We start from the raw sequence: 19,590 nt of genomic DNA, 5'->3' as shown, positions 1-19,590 counted from the left end.
TGCCACGCACACCAAGAAAGTCCCCATTCCGTTGCCAGCAGACTCGTGGGTGAGGAAAGGCATTGCATCAACTGAAACCGAAGTATTGCCGACGTTTGTGCCTTTTAGCGACGCACAGCCTGTTGGAGAATCCTCAGCGCAGCAGAAAGACATTGTTGAACAATTATCATCGAAAGACTCAAGACCAAACCACTCAACTGATCAACGGGACGCTGTCTCTTCAACGGATCCTTTGTTTGACGAGCAGACACGTCCTGGGAAAACCCGATACTTTCTACGATCTAGCACTAAAGACTAATAAAAGATCCTGCCTTGCTGTATTGATAACTGCATTATCCCGTTTTCCGTGATCAGTTTTGAACATTCGCACCACTGTAATTATTTTGTACATACATATTGAGTTTCATTCCTTATACTTTTTTCTTTCACAGCTGAGAGACTTTGTTTTTGCATATATACATATTGTGCATTAAAGGCCGTAGGGCCGCGCGCGTACTTCCTTCTGGATAGTAGGTCTTGACGTTAGGTTAAAGGCCGTCGGTTCCTGGGAACCCCTAGGGATTGACTATTGCTACACAGAACGAAGTGCGTCAAGAAACGTTGCGGACGGTCGTAGGGAATGGCATTCTCGAAGCTGAATGATTTGGAAGGAGCTCAGGCTCACAGATTCAAGCTGCAGCAACTCAGTCGTACCAAATGTTTTATATTCCAACTGTTTGTATTGTTTTTGACTGCTTCTGCATTATTGGCGGGTGGGGTGTATTACACGATGTCTTACTTCTTACCTTCTGCTACACCTACTCCTACTCCTGACCCTAAACTTACCTCCACTGTTTCTCCTCATTCCTTTCATATGTTACCGGAACACGAACAGGCTAGACGTGTAGAATTCCGCAACAATTCCTTTATTCAGCTCCTTCATCAGCATCAGTTAGAGGTTAATACTACTAATTGTTGGGTGTGTGGGTTGATGCCACATACTACGGATAAGGGAATTCCATATCTGGTGTTACCGTATAGTTCCCAAGGGTCAGCTCGAGCATTTCAAACAATGTTTCGAAGCGCACTGGGTTTCCACCCCATTCGAGAACCACGTTCTCCCTACTCTGGTCCTACCTCGTATCAAAAACCTTTGTCGATAGCAATAGAGGATTTAGATAGCGATATCTATGATCCCTCGCTTATTCCCGAAGAAGAGGTACAGGCTTATAGGGTCCTAAGTAGAGGTGAATATAGTGCGTTCACTAGCGAAAAGCAGCTTAAAAGCTCGCCTCCGATATGGGTCGTACCCCACACTGGTAATTTTTGTCTCATGGGTCGTGGCCGAAGATCGCAAGCCCGACTTGGAGCGAGTGCTTGCACTGAAAATTACATTCTGCCGATGGTCTCGTCCCCTGTGTTTCTGGCTGCCAAGGGTACATACTTTATCTGCTATGATCGTGCATATGCATGGTTGCCCGCTGACTTCATGGGCTCATGTTTCATTGCAAATCTGTTGCCTCCGACGTTTACTGTAGATGCCGATTATCATAAGACTAGAGTTGTGCGAGGCGTAATTAGCGAAGAGGATACTGCCGGTCAAGAGGCAGGAGACTTTTTCAAGGGTTTCCTCCCGTTTTGGGGACCTATGGTTAATAGTAGGAACCTGAGACAGTTGACTTGAGTGGTAGAATCGACAGCTAATATTACTGCCAGTGCCCTTGGTAATATCACCACTGAACTTCAGGCGGAGAGACTTATGACGTTACAAAACCGGATGGTTTTAGATGTCATCTTAGCAGATCGAGGTGGGGTATGTAAGGTGATCCATTCGAGCTGCTGCATTTTCATTCCAGATAACGCTCCTACTGTCTATCAAGCCATCTCGAGGTTGCATAAGATCTCCGAATCCATACACGTGGATGTAGGGGATTGGACGCTACTTGGATGGTTTTGGGGCCTGATGTCGACTTGGGGTTGGAAGATTCTGATGATCATCGGAGTCGTTGTAGTGTTCCTGTTCACGTGTTGCCTTTGTGTGCAGTGTGGTCCTGCCTTATGTGGCCTCTGTGCTACAACGTGTATGAGACAACCACCTGTTACCAAGGGGACTCGGTTGGACAGAGCTATGCTACAGCAACATCTCGATGGTCTGATGAATATCGAATATGATTCCGACTAGTGCTTGCCTACATGAGGGCAAAAGGAGCGTCTGAGGTTCCGTGGCAATTGTAAGTGGTGCATTGGACTCGCACGAATATGGTCGAGTCTGGTATCTATTAACCGCAAATGACGAGTTTAGTAAGTGTGCGCAGTTTCGCTGCGCTAACTTAAACCGTTCGTCTGTTACGTGGGTATTTCTATCTGTACCCACGGGTTCCATCTTAGATACGGCATCCATTTTGTTTCTTGCCCTCAAGTAGCCAGCGAACGGACGTTGTCCGCTTCGCGACCCTGGGACTCCAAAGATATTTGCGGAAGACACATGTTCTTTGTAAGTGTCTTTATGACGAGGGGGATGCTACTGTAAGGCAGATGGCGCCGCTTGAGGCTCATCTTGCCGCACGGACTTATTGTCTCAGCCGTGCATCTCATTAGGCACGTCCCTTTGATGCCTGTATCTCGTGTTTCCCGATACCTCCCCTTTTACACCCTTTCCGATCTCCCCACTGTCTCCGTCTTCCTCTGCACCTGTCTTTGTTCCTATTTCGATCTGTTTTACTGCCGATTGGAATTCGCTAATGTTGGGAAGATGGGTTTTTACAGTTGGGAACCGCCAAAATGTTTCCGCACTTATGTTCCGGACCTGATGTGTTTCAAAGTGACCAAAGCGACCCCTCTGGGGGATAATGGTGGGAACCGGGTTGTAAACTTTTGTGTGTCATGTTGTCCTATGGGTAAAAACTGTATAAAAGGAGCGATCCACAGAACCAATTTGAAGCAGTCTCCCCAAGTTGCACGTGGTGTACTTGTCGTGACTTCTGTGTTCCCTGCAGCAAATAAACCTTGAATCTTTGACGTCGAAGGAAGTGTCCCGTGTCTCTGTGATTCGTACGCCGGAGCAGGTTACCCACGAAGGTTTCAGGTGTTGTGCCCTGGCACCGCTGGGTCTTAAAGAACCCAGTCCTTCACTTTGATAACCTAAGGTCTAGTAGCAGCGACGGCTCGTGGAGGGAGTTACGGTGGGGCAGGAGGGTGGGGAGGGGGAGGGGCAGGGTGGAGGTTGCTAAAAACCGGCATATGGATAATTGCAGGTAAGTAAACAATTTAATTAATAAAACGAATTTCGTAGCTCGCACTGCATTGCATTTTGCGATGCAAGGCGCACTACGAAATTTGTTTTATTAATTAAATTGTTTACTTACCTGCAATTATCCATATGCCGGTTTTTAGCAACCTCCACCCTGCCCCTCCCCCTCCCCACCCTCCTGCCCCACCGTAACTCCCTCCACGAGCCGTCGCTGTCTAGTAGTAGGATAGATTATATCCTCATAGACGTCAGAGACTGGTATAAAGTGGTAGATATGCAGGTGATTCCGAGATTGGAGAGCGACCACAATCCATTGTGCCTGCTCTTTAATCTGGCACATAGTGTAAACTCAATTAACCTGGAAAGGGATCTTACGACATTAGATGTTGTTACATCTAATAATCTCCGTCACATTAAATGGGCAACCTTGATAGACAAACCTGGGGACATGCAGGCCCTAGAGGGGATAGTCACTGAAGAGGTATCCAGACTCCAGATTCGTACTAATGAAGCAAATTTTAATCAATTGATCGAAGAGTCACAGCCAAAGTTTTTTGCTAATATACAGAAGCTATTCTTCAAAAAAGCCAAGCAAAGGAAGGGCACTAGACCACCAATAAAAAGAGGGCGGTATGACCATTCCTGCAGAATAGCGCGACAAAACCTCAGTGTAGCATTGAGGTCTAAAATAGGAGTTCTAAAGGCCAGGGACGAATACAGAAAAACACAAATGAGGGCAAAAAAATTATGGGATGAGAACATGTGGTTAGACCTGAAGAAAGCATGCGCTGATAAACACCAGAAAGAGTTTTGGACCATTTTAAAGTGGGGCTCTGGGGGAATAGCAGACAGCCCGAAAAACCATGTAGCAAAGGAGGCTTGGGTGGACTTTTTTAAGCCTCAATATGCAGACAATCTGCCTCCCCAAACTGAACTCCCTCCAGCAAGGATATTTTATACCCTCGAACTATTTACATTGAAAGACGTAAATGAGGCAATGGATGGAATAACCAGAGGCAGAGCGCCAGGAATTGATGGAATACCGGCGGATGTGTTTTTATCGGACAGGGCCAACTGGTGCAAATACTTTGTATGGCTTGGTAATGCTATTGCACAAGGAGCTACAATTCCAGCAACATGGAAAGGAGCGGAAATAATACCTGTCTTTAAAAAAGGGGACAAGGCTTTACCAAGCAACTACAGGCCCATTAGCCTTATTGACTCTGCGCAAAAGCTGATGGGCAGGATGGTACAAAACAAAATACAAGCTTGGATAGACGATAAGAATATCCCTTCCCCGTACCAAGCTGGTTTCCGCCCACTAACTAGCTCTGACGACCAAGTATTCCATTTTTTAACTATGTACTGGAAAAATGTAACTCTGTCAAATGGTCCATTATTTACTGTTTTCGTTGACTTGAAGTCAGCGTTTGATTTAGTTCCCCGACAAAAGCTTTGGACTGTCTTCCGGGATCTAGGAATAAGCCCTGAATTGCTGACTTTACTTGTGAGGATGTACGAGAACAACTATGCCCGGATTAGATGGGGTGCTCAGGGAGATGTTTCGGAATCCTTCCCTGTGGAAAGAGGAGTAAGGCAGGGCTGTGTCCTGGCCCCCACCTTATTCTCCCTTTATATTAACGGCATAGTTGACTTTCTGAAGCAATTCCAAACAGATGCCCCAATACTAGATGGGGAGCGAGTTCCAGTACTAATGTTCGCAGATGACACCTTGCTGGTCTCGCGGACCCCCAGCGGATTGCAAAAGACAATAAACGCTTTTGGGGACTTCTGTCGGATTCGGGGCTTGGAAATAAACACAACAAAGACTAAGTTTATGAACCTGAATCCTGCCAAAAAATGTAAGGGGAATATGAACTATAATGGGTCTTCACTGGAGGAAGTGAATGCTTTTACCTATCTAGGTATCTCCTTAAATGCTTACATGAACTGGAAATCCCACATGGACTCTGTGGTGCTAAAGTTTAACCAGCTGTCAGGGGCAATAGCCCAAAAACACAAATCTTCATTTACAAGACCTATCCAGCCAATAATGGAGATCTACAGCATGAAAGTGTTGGGCGCCTGTCTTTATGGTTCAGAATTATGGGGTTTCACCAACTTGAGCTCATTAGTAGTTGCAGAAAATAAATTTCTTCGATGATTAATTGGTGTCCCCCAGAGTACTCCCTTGATCCCGCTTCAATACGATCTCGGGAGGAAAAAGATCGAGGATACGGCCAGACTGCGTCCCCTCCTATATTGGAGGCGTGTAAAAACCACACCTGAATTGAGTCACTACGCAGCTGCCCTTACGGATGTTGTTAACTCCGACAGGTTTCATAAAATACCCTGGCTCAAAGAAGTAAGAAAATTGTTGCAAAAACTGCACCTCGAGCATCTGTGGACTGCAGTTGACCCAAATGCCTTTCCATCCAAGACTGTACTGAAAAAAAAATGTATTGGGCCATGATAACTAATACTGTATTGATTTCCCACCAATTATCTGTGTTGACATCCCAGTTCCTGGATTTTAAAACCATTCCAAAATTCGAACAGTACTGGGACTTGATCACTAAACCCCTAGATAGGGAATTGTATTTTCAGTTTAGAATAGGCTCTTTACCCCTCAATGCCTTCACGGTTAAATGGTCCCCCAACAATGTAAATACTTGCTTTTACTGTAAAACACATGTAGAAGACATCCCACATTTTTTGTTTGTTTGCCCACTATATACCGCCCCAAGAAGTAGATGGTTAAAACCGGTTTGCAGGAATATGGGGACAAGGAAATATCTTGAGGCGCTAAGGATTTTAAAATCAAATTGTGCCCCTAACCTTGCAATCGCTGTAGCCAAATACATTGGGTGGGCCTGGATAATCCGAATGCGCACTTTAAAACTGTAATTAATATGACAAATTTAACTTGCTAAGACCGTATGCTGTGACTTGATCTTATAATGTACAAATTTTACAAACTGAGTTATTCGTCAACAAGTATAAATTGTATGATATTTAATATGTTTTTTATCCTGTTTTTTAACATATTAGAGTAGTATTTATTCTGTTTAGCTTAGGGATACATGCTTTTATGACAATGATGTCGAATAAAGTATTTAAACTTGAAAACTTGTTACTTTCTATAGTAAAACTTTGAAGGATCTACACAAATGACCCCTTGCTGAATTCAGAAAGCTGTCGAGTTTTCGGAAATGTAACCCTTTCCAGGATCCATGATGGGTTTCACACCCATTTCCACCACAAACTGGAAGGAGGTTGAAAGCACAAAAAATAGAAAAAATTGACTATCTCTCAGTAAATGACAAAATCATGTTAAAAATTTGGTTTTCTGAATCAAGTCTGCCTCTTCTTGAAAGCTGGGAAGACTGTGATGTTAGCACCTCAAAGTTTTGTTGATGACCTTTGCTGGGGAAAAAACAGTCACTTTCTTCTGCAGTACTTTTTCCCCAATCCCCCCCCCCCCCACCCTCTCCTCCCCCCCCCCCACCCTCTCCTCCCCCCCCCCCCCACCCCCCCTCAAGAAAACGAACTATAAAATGGGGGAAGAGGATGCAAATTTGGCATGGATACCTTCTGTGGAAAATAAGTTATGGAGGTCTAGGCAGGAAAAATCCCAAATAGCCAAAAATAGGCTAAGCACTGGGCAGCGAAAGGGTTAAATACGAGTGGCTATGATAGCTGAGCCTTGTTCAGATTTTGAGGTGATGACTAATGGTTCATATTCGCTAAGCAGTATCATGGCAACGTGCGCTTCGGAGCAGACACGCGATTCCTTGACATTTTGCTCTCACTGTCAGGCAGATACATTTCAGAGAACAAAGATCAGGCACAAAAATAGACGGCTTGGCCCTGCAGGAGTGATTCACGCGAGTAGATCCGAGACGTCCGAATGGCGTAAAGAACAGTCATGCCCCAAGAGTAACATACCCGGCATGCCTAGCTATTTTTCAATATCCCACAATTAGCGAGAAATATCCGTGGAGTCAAGCAAGATTTCCATAACTTGGAAGTGAAGCAATCCTCAGAAATGCTTCTCTAGCCGAATTTTCTTTCTGGATGTTTAGATGGCAGCCTTGCTGGCTCAAACATTGAAACATCAAGGGGCCATTGCCTTAAGTAATAAATGAAATGTCAAAAGTCAGTGTCAGAAGAAAGAAAAAAAAGTGTCAACGCCATGCAGAGCACAGCAGAGCCCGACAGCTGTTTCACCTCACGGCTTCATCAGGACCTGGCCTGACAGCCGAAGCCAGTCACCTGGGAACACTCCTCTGCTGTGTTTTGCTTTTTTGCCACCATCGAAAGAACCAATTCCGGCATCGAGAGCAAATGTTGTGACTGCGGGAGAGAGAAGAACGTCGGACGTGAAACTAATTTTCAAAAGCACCACTGAGCCTGTGGATGGTGGTAAGAGGCGAAATGGGTCGCTGCAAAACACAGGCACGATCCCCTGTTAATTTGTCTTGCTCGCTCCTAATGTGACTCTTTGGAAGTTCTGGCGCATACCAAGACGGCATCCACGCACTTCATGAATTCTGATTCATTTCAAAATGATGGAATGTGAATTGTGCAGCTCTGCATATTTTTAAATCGGAACAAGAATGCTGCTTCGGGAAGGTTGGCCGTGTCCCTGTACACATATTTTGCTCTCCTTTTTTTTGCCATTCTGTTTCCTATATGTGAAGCGGAAATCCACCTCAATACACAAAAATGCAAACGAAATCTCCTTTGCTATCTTTTTTTTGTGTACCATGCCCCTTTTTTTCACAAACAGGCCTCATCGGGCGAAGCCTAGCTGTAGGTCGACCGAACGAATGAACTGACATTTTCGTGTATTTTTTCCACTTCTAAGAGATGAGGAGAGTGGATTGCCAAACCTTATGCTCAGAAAACGAAAGACCGAATCACAGACTTTGGGTCAGAGCATTCCTTTCCTTGGCACACGTCTCATTCAAGCTCAGGACAGAGCAATAGGCAAGAAAAAGCACTGTAGTAAACTGGTACCACTCATACCTCACCAACTGCTTGCAACAAGCGTGGATTGCAAACTCTGCCTCAGCCCCAGTCCCATCCCCTCCTCCTCTCCCAGCTTTTTACTTGCTCCGGTTCTTTATAACCTCTATAATGAACCACCATGAAGCAGAGTTTCCTTTCACCAGTATTCCTGTATCATATTATTGTGTAGTGCCTCCCTTGTATGTACTCCTCTGGACAGAGAAGCACTACATAAGAACCTTATCAAATAACATTTAAAAAAAGGTATACAGCTTAATTTTAAAAACGGACATGATCAGTTTTCTTAGCGTGTAATAATTCTGCAGCACCCTTTAACCCATTGGCACGCATTCTCTCAGTATCTCAGAAACCCTCCAATTCTATGAATACCTCCCCCCCCCTCCCCCCCTCAGAAACTAACTTCACAGGCTGCTACCCGCGTCCCAAGCGAGTTTCTTGTCTCATCTCCACGAGCTGACTGACTAGTAATCTACATAAATATATTTATTTTTATTTTACAGATTTCCGAAGTACCTACACAGATGTGAGCATGCCTCATAGTGCTAGGTGCGTGTGAGGCAGGGGAAAAGAGTTGGCAGAAAAGATCTAAAGGCAACTGGATGGAGTCATCAGACATTAATGGTACCAAAAGGCAGTGAGAAGCAGATGACTTTTCAAGTTAACTATGACCTTTATGTAGTCAGGTTCTGACTGGAGGGCTGGAGGTAGAGAGTTAAAAGGAGTAGAGTTTTGGGTATGTAGAGAACCTACTCTTAATGCTCACATCTCCCTTTATGAGAGCTACCAGGCACAGGCAAGTCGACCATCGGCACCTGGTCAGCTGCACAAGTGAACACTTCAGTGAGATAGAAAGTAGGCGCAAGACTATGATGCCCTTGGGACCGAAAGAAGGCTTGGAAGCGGGCTTGAGTCTTGATGGAGAACCAGTGAGAGATCTTCAGGCTGCTTTTCAAGTTTGCATTAGCTTCGTGTGCAGGATCCAATGAAAGTGATACACCTCCTCGTCTCTCACCGCACCAACCATTGACCACATACGCCACGGTATGAGGGTCAGTGTTAAAAGCGGGGGAGGGAAATAGGCTAACTGATAAAACAGAGACATAGGACTCCACACTCTACCACTTCTAGTGGTCAAGATGGAAGCGGATCGCTACAAAATAGAGATGCCTTAACTAACGTGATTAGAATGCTAATCATTACTACAATTGTGAATGGATATGCCTAAGCAATATCCCTGTATAACCAACGCCCTGTACTCCATAAATGAACTAGTTTAACTCCCTGTGTTCTAAATATCTGCTTCAAAGTTTGTCCCTATATGCTCTTGTGACATATGAGTATAGTATCTACTTGACGTAATACAATTAACATCTTGTTGTTCCTTACTCTTATCAACTTACGCATAGGCTAAAATTCCAATACCTAGTACACAACTTGAATATATGTACATATATATCCAAGTGTCCTCTTAAGAATCCTCCCTGTTCCTTCACAGGGATTTAGTAAACACACATCACCAAGTCTCCTAACGTAATCTGCCTTTTTGTCACTTTTTTGTGCTGTTTGTCATTTCACCAGTTGCCCTGCAGTGCCTAATTAAACAGTTCTGCAGTTGGAGATGGGAAAATGCCCGTGGGTAGGGGGAAAGGGTAGAGGAGGTATGAGGGGGGAAACTGGATAAAAAAAGTCAATTACCGCTGGGAAAACCTTGGCACTGAGAGTGTGGCAGTGTTTGCTCCATGGTGAAATGTCCCCAAATCGTCTCTCAAAGTTCAAATAATTGAAACACTGGCTTCTAGGTCAAGTAAGAGGTAAGGAATTATTAAGACCAGTTTTATCAACACATGAATTCAGGATACATCTCTGTAATTGAAAAGCCCACCCACAAATCTCTAGGCAGCAATAAGTCATTTCAATTGAAATCCAATATACCTGTAGCGAGGTGCTGACTACAGCAATATTGTAGCATGCTTCCCTAGCAAAGCACTCCAAGACCCATGGGGAAAGTTATACTTGAAGGTCAGAAGTGGCCTCCTACTCGCTAGATGCCCAAAAATTAATTATTGGGCATTCTTCCTCCTGTGACAGGGAGGAAGCAGAAGAGCGCCATATCTACAGAGATTTGGCTCTCTTCTTCCCTCTCCCTAGCATCAGAGCTGATTTCAGCTGTCGTGCACCAGGCACAGACCTTAGTGTCATAGTGCTAGTGTGCATTCCTGAGTCTACTATTGATTTTGCACTGGAAGAGTACCCTTTCAGTACAAAATACAATGCTTAGACACAATTTAAAACGTTTCCTAGTTTGTATGTTTGCTGCAGAGTGCAGCATGCATACAAAGTCAGAAAAGAAAGGAGAAATAAAAACATTTCTCCTTTTAACGCATCCTTTCAGATGGCATTAACTTTTGCCACTTAACCTTGACTACAATTGTTTGTAGAGATAGGGTTTAGCGTCAAAAGGCATGGGTGGTTGCATGGGAAAGCCCATTCACCACCCATGTAGCTCCCCTTTGGCGCTAAGTAACTAAAGCAGTGCTTCCCGCTGCTTTGCATCCCTTTTAGGGTACTTTCCAGTGCAAAACAAGTTTTGCTCTGGAAAGTAAAGTAGGAAAACACATTTTGTGCTGGTTAGCATCACTTTTGTGATGCTAGTCCAGGTCAAAATGTTTGAGGATCGCTCAATGAGTGGCTTCAAAGAACTGCTTTCCTGCACATGGACCACATGAAGCAGTAAGTATTACCACTAGCCCCACTTCCTGACACTTCTGGGATGAGTTTGGAGCACTTAAGAAAAAAAAGCAGCTGGACTACATGGCTCCGCTCTCCCCCATCGTCAGTACCTACGTACTCAACATTGTGTCATTCGCAGACGACATCCAACTCATCCTCTCCCTATCCAACGAACCCAACACCGCCAGACATAACTTTTGAGAAGGCATGGAAGCCGTCGCCAAATGGATGGAAAACATCTGCCTACAACTAAACACAAACATAGCGGAAGTACTGATCGTGGGCCCAATCCCAGATGCCTGGAACGGACACCTGGTGGCGCCCCGCCCTCGGAAGCCTACCCACCCACGGACCACACACGCAACCTGGGAATCATCCTGGACTCAGAGCTCAAAATGGACCGCCAGATCAACTCTGTCTCATCCTTCTGCTTCCACACCCTCTGCCTCCTACGTAAGGCCTTCAAATGGATCCCCATTGAACACAGAAAGACCGTCACTCATGCCCTGGTCACCAGCAGGCTAGACTATGGCAACGCACTCTATGCCAGAATAAACAAAAACCTCACCCACAAGCTACAGAACATCCAAAACGCCGCTGCAAGACTGGTCCTCAACCTGCCAAGCCACTGCCACATCTCCCAGCACCTGCGCAAACTCCACTGGCTCCCCATCGAAGCTAGAGTTACCTTCAAGATGCTAACCCACACTCACAAGGCCCTCCATCACACCGGATCAACATACCTGAACAGCCGACCCAAATTCCTCGCACCCCAAAGGACCCTACGATCAGCCCAGCTCTCCTACGCCGAGGGCCACCGCACCAGAAAGACCAGATCGGGAGGCTGCTCCTTCTCCTTCCATGCCGCAAGTGCCTGGAACGACCTTCCGCTCCACCAAAGACAGATAACATCGCTCCCCATCTTCGCAAGAAACCTCAAATCCTTGAGACCCTTACGGGTGAGTAGCTGCGCTTACAAACACCTGATTTGATTATTTGACTGCAAATAATTGAATGTTCAGAGAGATCGTGTAGGCAGTCCTAAGTATATCCTATAAAATCAGTCAAGGCGGAACAATCATTCTGAGTATTCCTTACAGTGTGGTTGGTACACCACGAGCATTGCGGCCCAGTGGAGGCACTCACTTCCAACGTCGCAGTGGAGAAGTGCCTCCCATTCTGAAATAGCCCCATTGTGCCAGCTGAGGTTGTTTTAACTAGAGCACATCTGCTAATGTAGAGCAAGCCTGTTTTAGTTGACTGGCAGAACTTTTTTTGTTTTGCAGAACCTACTCCTCCAAGTGGAGGTTTACCGCTGCAAAAAAAAAAATGGCCCTGATGCACAGCAAGTTTTCTTGTGGCACATGGAGTCCATTGATATTTTTCCCTGTATTGGTCTGTTGTGCTGCAGGGAAAATCTGCATCTTGAAACCATCCCTCAGTAGTCTAGGCCCTGCCATGCAGTAAATGCTGCAGCTTTCTGATGGATGGGCTAATGCCAAAGACTGTGCACTAGTGCAGGCGCCAGCAATGCACAATCAGGTTTTCTGAACCTCTAAAGGGTTAGAGGAACACAGATTTGAGAGGACAAGAACCCCTCTGGTTGTAACAGAACTAATTTATCCCCTATGTGGATGAAAGTTGACCACCGGTTTGGAAGGGATAAAAGGAGACACTGAACTGCAGTACTCTAAGTTGGTTTTAGGTGTCTTTTTTTCTCAAATATTTCTTTAACATTTATGAATATTCTAGCATAAGTGCAGAGAAAAGTATCACTGGCTGTAGTTCATGACAGTCCGAATGATCTTTGAGCAGTCCAGCTTCCTACTGGGCTATACTTACGGTCAAATTTATGAGCCCCTTACACCGCCGTAGTCTCACTTTTTGTGAAGCTCCAGCGAGGAAAACCACAAAATCATATTTATGAGGCCAAGCAAAGCCACTCTGCATGGCTTTGAATGGCCTCATAGATCTGGACGAAGGCAAAGCAGTGCAAATCGCTGCATTGCTTTAATCTGTACTAGGGAGGTATTCCATGTGTGCTGCAGTGGGTGTTCCAATGCATACCCATGGATTTTGATGCTTCCCCAGATTTACAAGACCATGTAAACCTGGGGATGCACCAGATCCCGACACCTCCTGAGGTCCTCATTTATTCCTCTTTCTATGTGTACGGCAGGTTGCAGCATATGTAAAAAGAGAAACACGCCTCAATGGATTGTTTCTGTGCAGGAAGTGCCCCTTCCAGCACTTAAACAATCCTGCTGACAACACAGGCATCCATGCACTATGGTGCAAGGGTGCCTGCATTGGTACTAGGCTGCCAAAACAGAATCAGTGCAGGGAGAAAGGCCAAGAATACCGTATTGGATAAATACAGTGCATTGCTGCCCCTTCACTTTGACGTAGCGCAGTGCAGCAAGGTGACTTTCTGCACTGCCCTATGTCAAATCCCCATAAATGTGCCCCCAACTGGCTAAAAAGTTCCCTCGTTGGATACTTTTCTGGTCATCTTACTAGTATGAAACTCATACAGAAAGAGGGGGAGGAAGAAATAACCTTACTTCGCCCTCCTCTAGGTACCTAATCACACATTGAGAAGTAGGGAAATGTGGATCACTTTTAACAGAGATAAAGAATGGAAAGGTGCAATGCTTCGAAAAAACTGCCCTCACCCACAAAGGTTTCTGTGAACAAAATAGATATTGTTAATTTTAATTTATTGACTGGGGGTGAATTTATGATTTATTCAGCATTCCGTCCATCATTTGTTTGTGTAGCACTTTTCACCCTAAGTGGGATGGGTATAACCAGACGTGGGTCCCTTGCTCACGATTCCACTGGATTCAAGCTAGCCTGGCTGATAAAGGGTAATACCCAGAAACCGGTTCCAGGATACTTGTTTCCGGTCCAGGGAGGACCTGGCTTGGCAGTTCGGTCCGGAGTGTTACCATGAGGCACAGGGTCAAAAGTGATTTGCATATGGCTGGGTATAAACTGGAGTGGCATGGTGGGCAAAAGAATGATGGATTTAACCCAGAGCTCTTGACTGGGGGGTGGGGGTGGGGGGGGTTGGGGGGGTGAATGTATGATTTTTTCAGAATTCCGTCCATCATTTGTTTGCGTAGCACTTTTCCCCCTAAGTTGGATGGGTATGCCCAGACGTGGGTCCCTTTCTCACTGTGCCACTGGATTCAAGCTAGACTGGCTGATGAAGGGGTAATACCCAGAAACTGGTCCCAGGATGCTTGTTTCCGGTCCAGGGAGGACCTGGCTTAGCAGTTCGGTCTGGACTGTTCCCATTATCCACAGGGTCAAGACTGATTTGCATAATGCTGTGTCTGAACTGGGGTGTCACGGTGAGCAAAAGAACGATGGATTAAACCCAGATCTCTTGACTGGGGGTGAATATATGATTGATTCAGCATTCCGTCCATCATTTGTTTGCGTGGCACTTTTCACCCTAAGTGGGATGGGTGTGCCCAGACGTGGGTCCCTTGCTCACTGTGCCACTGGATTCAAACTAGCCTGGCTGATAAAGGATAATACCCAGAAACCAGTCCCAGGATGCTTGTTTCCAGTCCAGGGAGGACCTGGCCTGGCAGTTTGATCTGGACTGTTTCCATGAGGCACAGGGTCAACACTGATTTGCATATGGTTGGGTCTAAACTGGGGTGGCATGGTGAGCAAAAGAACAATGGACTTAACCCAGATCTCTTGACTGGGGGTGAATGTATGATTTATTCAGCATTCCGCCCATCATTTGTTTGAGTAGCACTCTAGTTAATAGCAGCATTATCAAAGCATCCTGCTCACACAGTAAACAATCGGAAAACCATCTTACAAAGATTGACCTTTAGTGTGACACATCCAGTATATGTTTGCCAAGAAAACTATTAATTACTGTATGCATTAGTCACTGCTTTCTCACTTCTTGGAAGGTCATTCAGCCAAGGACATTTGGTTTCAGCTGAAAACCTGAACAATGGAGTTTGTAATGTTGGGATTGATGTGGGATTGTCACTGATTTATTGGAGCTTGTATTTAGGCACTTGACGTTACAAATAGTAGGATTCTGGAGTAATCAATGTATTTCTCTGTGTCTCTGATTGCTTATATCTTAAATGTAAATATACAATAAATTACTGTCTAATACCGTCCCAATTATATGGTTCCACCCTTCTCTAAAATCAAATCCTAATTTCTCTTATCCAGTGTGAACCACTCAAACGTGCAATACTTTTCTATGCACAGCGCTTCGGGGTGAATACTGACCCTGTGGCAAAAAAATATAACAGCTCAATTTAAAGTACTCTACGGCTCCTTAAATCGGACCCTCATACTTCACGGTACAGTCGAGGTTCAATGAAATAATAATAAATAAATTAGTTTTTAAAGATTACATTAAAGTATAGTAATGACCCAATTCCACTACAGTTCAGAGAAGGCCTTTCTTACTCTAGGGGTCGTGTTCTGAAATAGCCCTTGGGAGCAATGGGACTTTCTGCACACCAGTGGCACTTTGGTATTACAAAAATGACCACAGATACTTGTGCTGCCATTTCTATAATGCAGATAGCACTAGCATACATCTTGTGCCAGAACTATCTTAAAGGAAAGTTCCCTCATTTGCATTGGGGTGTGGCCCCAAGCACATTAGAGATAAATGTTGCCTACACACCCACGCATATATAGATTTTCTGGAGGTTTAATGTAAACCTTACATCCTTGATGTGATGTTCCTCCAAACATTTTAACTTCATTGCCTACATTTTTTGACTCATTTTTGTTGGCATTAGGAGTCTGCACACTTTATCTCTGCTAACCAGTACTAGTGCTAAGGTGCTTGTGCTTGCTCCTTAAAACATGATCAAATTAAACTACACCTAACTGGCTCATTTAATTTACTTGTAAATCCCTAGTAAATGCCTGTAAATGAAATGCTACTGGGGGCACAGCACTCATTGTGCCACTCACTAACTTAGCTTTGAGAACATGTCTAAGGCCTGTCACTGCAGCCTGTAGTGCATGTTTTAACTGCTATTTCAACCCTGCAATTTGAACATTTTGCCAGACCTAAACCTTCCTTCTTAATACGTATTAGTCACTTTGAAGGAAGACCTTAAAAGTCCATAGGGCAAGGTGCGTGGTATTTAAAGAATAGGAGATGCAGGTTCATGGGTTTACATGTTCTGGCAGTGAAAAACTCCTAAAATAATTTTTCACCATTACAAGGCCTATGTCTCCCATAGTCTAACACTGGTTACCTTATAACATGAAGTGCTAACTTAAGATTTGGAGCAGGTAGAGAAATTATGTTTACATTCAAATGAATATTAATTTAAAATCCTCTTTAATGGTAAAGCCGGACTTTAGATTATAATTTTAAAAATTGCACTTTTAAAAAGCTAGCAATTCTCTGCCCAATGTTTCTGGGGCCTTTCTAGGATTTCCAGTTGTCTAAGCCTGTCAATGCCCCCCCCATCAAGGATGGGTTTTGAATAATGGGACCTTGGTGTAGCTGGGAGAGGGTCTACCTGGTAGATGGTTGGGGAGGAGCTGTGCACTGCCTCAAATGCATTTCAAAAGACCTTGTCCACAGCACACACAAAGAACCTTGACACCAGGCTTACCCTGCCTTTTGTCACCCGTAATAGTTTGGAGCCTTGACCAGGGGAAGGAGAAGAACTGACTAGAACCAGTTTTTAGGGGTTGGCTGTAAATTCTCCTCACAACCGGTGGCAACAGGTGCAAAACGAGGAACCTTAGAACCACTCAGCAGAAAAATCCTGACCTGAGGAAGATACAGAAGAAGTACTGTCCTGCTGCCAGAAGGACTGCTCTGCTGCTTAAAGGACTGCCTTGCTATGTAAATAAAGAAGATTGGAGCTGCTTGCTTTAATCCCAGCTAACATGGAGTGACTCCAAGGATCAGTTGGCTGGCCTCCTGTGTTAGCTACAAGGGCATAACAAGCTTCCAGGGCCTCTCTTACTTCTCAGCTGACCAGACCCAAATGGGCCTGCCCTGGTCCCCTTTCCTGACCCCTTTCCTGACCTCTGTAGGTGCCTGAGCCACTAGTGCTGTCTACCTGGTCCCAGGCCCTTGGCTGGAATCAGAGTTTACTCCTCCCGGCGCAACTGAAGGTTCACCTGAACCAGTGCAGCACAACGCAGCTGGACACACAACCTCACATCAAAGCACATCATAGCTCCTGATTGGTGGATTTAACAGACACAGTTCAATGCAGCCCAATACAGAACCTGGCACTGGCATTACAGTACCTGCAGCTCCTGATAGGCGGCTTCACCGGAACTGATGCAGTGTGATGCAAATCCAATGAAGGACCTCGCATTGCAGCACATCACAGCTCATGACTGGTGTGCACCTCCCAGCAGGCTGAATTCAGTCCTGTACCTAGTCTGAACTCCATCGCAGTCAGCTAAACATATAGGCCTGTCATGGTCCAGCACGACCAGATAAATGCAATTGATGATTTCTGCTTCTTGACACTATTTTCTTTTTAAACTTTGATATTCAGTATCACCGGTTTAGTGACTGATTTTCATTGTTCTGGTATAATTGTATTTATTAACAAGCATTTACAATGCAATGATTTCGCCTTTGGAAAAATTAGAGCTATTGGCATTGTAAATGACAAAATTTGTATTTATGTGTTAGTTTTGAAAACAGATAAATAAATGGCATTGTCATTTACATTGCCATTAGCTTAATCTCTCGCAAATGTGAGACCTATTGCATTTGTACCCACACATACACACAGAGCCACACACACACACACACACACACACAGAGCCAGCCGCACACACACACACACACTCAGCCAGCCGCACAAACACACAAACCCACACACACAGCCAGCCGCACACACACACACACACCCACACACACACACAGCCAGCCGCACACACACACACACTGCCAGCCGCACACACACACACACGCACACACACACAGAGCCAGCCGCACACACACACACACGCACACACACACACAGAGCCAGCCGCACACACACACACACAGAGCCAGCTGCACACACACACACAGAGCCAGCCGCACACACACACACACAGAGCCAGCGGCACACACACACACAGAGCCAGCCGCACACACAGAGCCAGCCGCACACACAGAGCCAGCCGCACACACAGAGCCAGCCGCACACACACACACAGAGCCAGCCGCACACACACACACAGAGCCAGCCGCACACACACACACACAGAGCCAGCCACACACACACACACACACACACACAGAGCCAGCCGCACACACACACACAGAGCCAGCCAAGGCTGCAAATAAGACAAGGATTGGATGGGCATGGAGTCTGCAGACCTCTATGGCCCACTGGCAGGCACTGTGAGAAACTCCCACTGCCCTCTGCTTCAACTTCAGAGCTCTGAGCTGTGCAGCGTCATACACACCCAGCCACAACCCAAACTTAGACAACTAGTTCAATCAAGCATCATACAAGAACTGTACGCTGCATGATAAAACTGAGACACAGCAACTGGGAAAAAAGCAAATACTCATTAGAATGAAGTAAACGCATTTAAAATGTGAACAGGGATTGTATCACTGATATGTAAAAGTTTTAGGGCCAGATGTAGGTGGGAGATTTTGGCCATTTACCGGCTGGTAACGGCCGAATTCGGCCGTTACCGACCGGTAAATGGCCATGGAGATGTAGGGGGATAAAAAACATGCATTTACGGTAATTTTACCAAATCGGTAATTTTACCGATTCGGTAAAATTACAGAATCGGTAAAATTACCGATTCTGTATATTTTACCGAATCGGTAAATATACCGGTCGGTAAAATTACCGAAAATGCATGTTTGGTATGTAGGTGCCAATTTTAACATTGACACAGGGCTTTGAAAATCGGTAATTTACCATGCAATACAATTGCATGGTAAAATACCGATTCAGGTGTACATGCACATCTGTGCATGTACACCTGTGCCATGTGGCACACATACATGCCCTAAGGGCATGTATGTGTGCCACATGGCAAGCCTAAAACAGGGGTGCCAGAGGGTGTCCAAGTGACACCCCCTGCACCCTTGCAAAATTCGGTATTTACCGATTCGGTAAATACCGAATCGGTATTTGCTATTGAATCCTATGGGCTTCAAGCCCATAGGATTTAATAGAAAATACCGATTCGGTATTTACCGAATCGGTAAATACCAGTTTTTTACCGATTCGGTAAAATTTACCGAATTGGTACCTACATTAGAAATACCTACTCTTAATTACCGATTCGGTAAAATTCGGTAATTAAGAGTCGGTATTTCTGATTTTGCTACATCTGGCCCTTAGTGTTTTTACAATCGTTATTGAGAAACCGATCGGCCATTGGCCCGTCCTGTTTAAGGACATCAATACAGGATCCGCATCCAAATCGGTCTGAGATCAGGCAGGACCCGCCCACAATACACAGTTTTAATTTGGTCCGAAGACACTGCTATCATGTGTAAATTCACAGTCCCCCTAACAAACCACTCAATTCTGCACATTTTATGGCATTTTAAAACTTTTGGCTAAGCTTTAAATCGTAGATATCGCTCT

The sequence above is a fragment of the Lissotriton vulgaris genome, chromosome 1_1 (genome assembly GCF_964263255.1).
Source record: "Lissotriton vulgaris chromosome 1_1, aLisVul1.2, whole genome shotgun sequence".
Classification (NCBI taxonomy): domain Eukaryota; kingdom Metazoa; phylum Chordata; class Amphibia; order Caudata; family Salamandridae; genus Lissotriton; species Lissotriton vulgaris.
The sequence above is the reverse complement of the archived record's forward strand: the minus strand, read 5'-3'. Positions refer to the sequence as shown.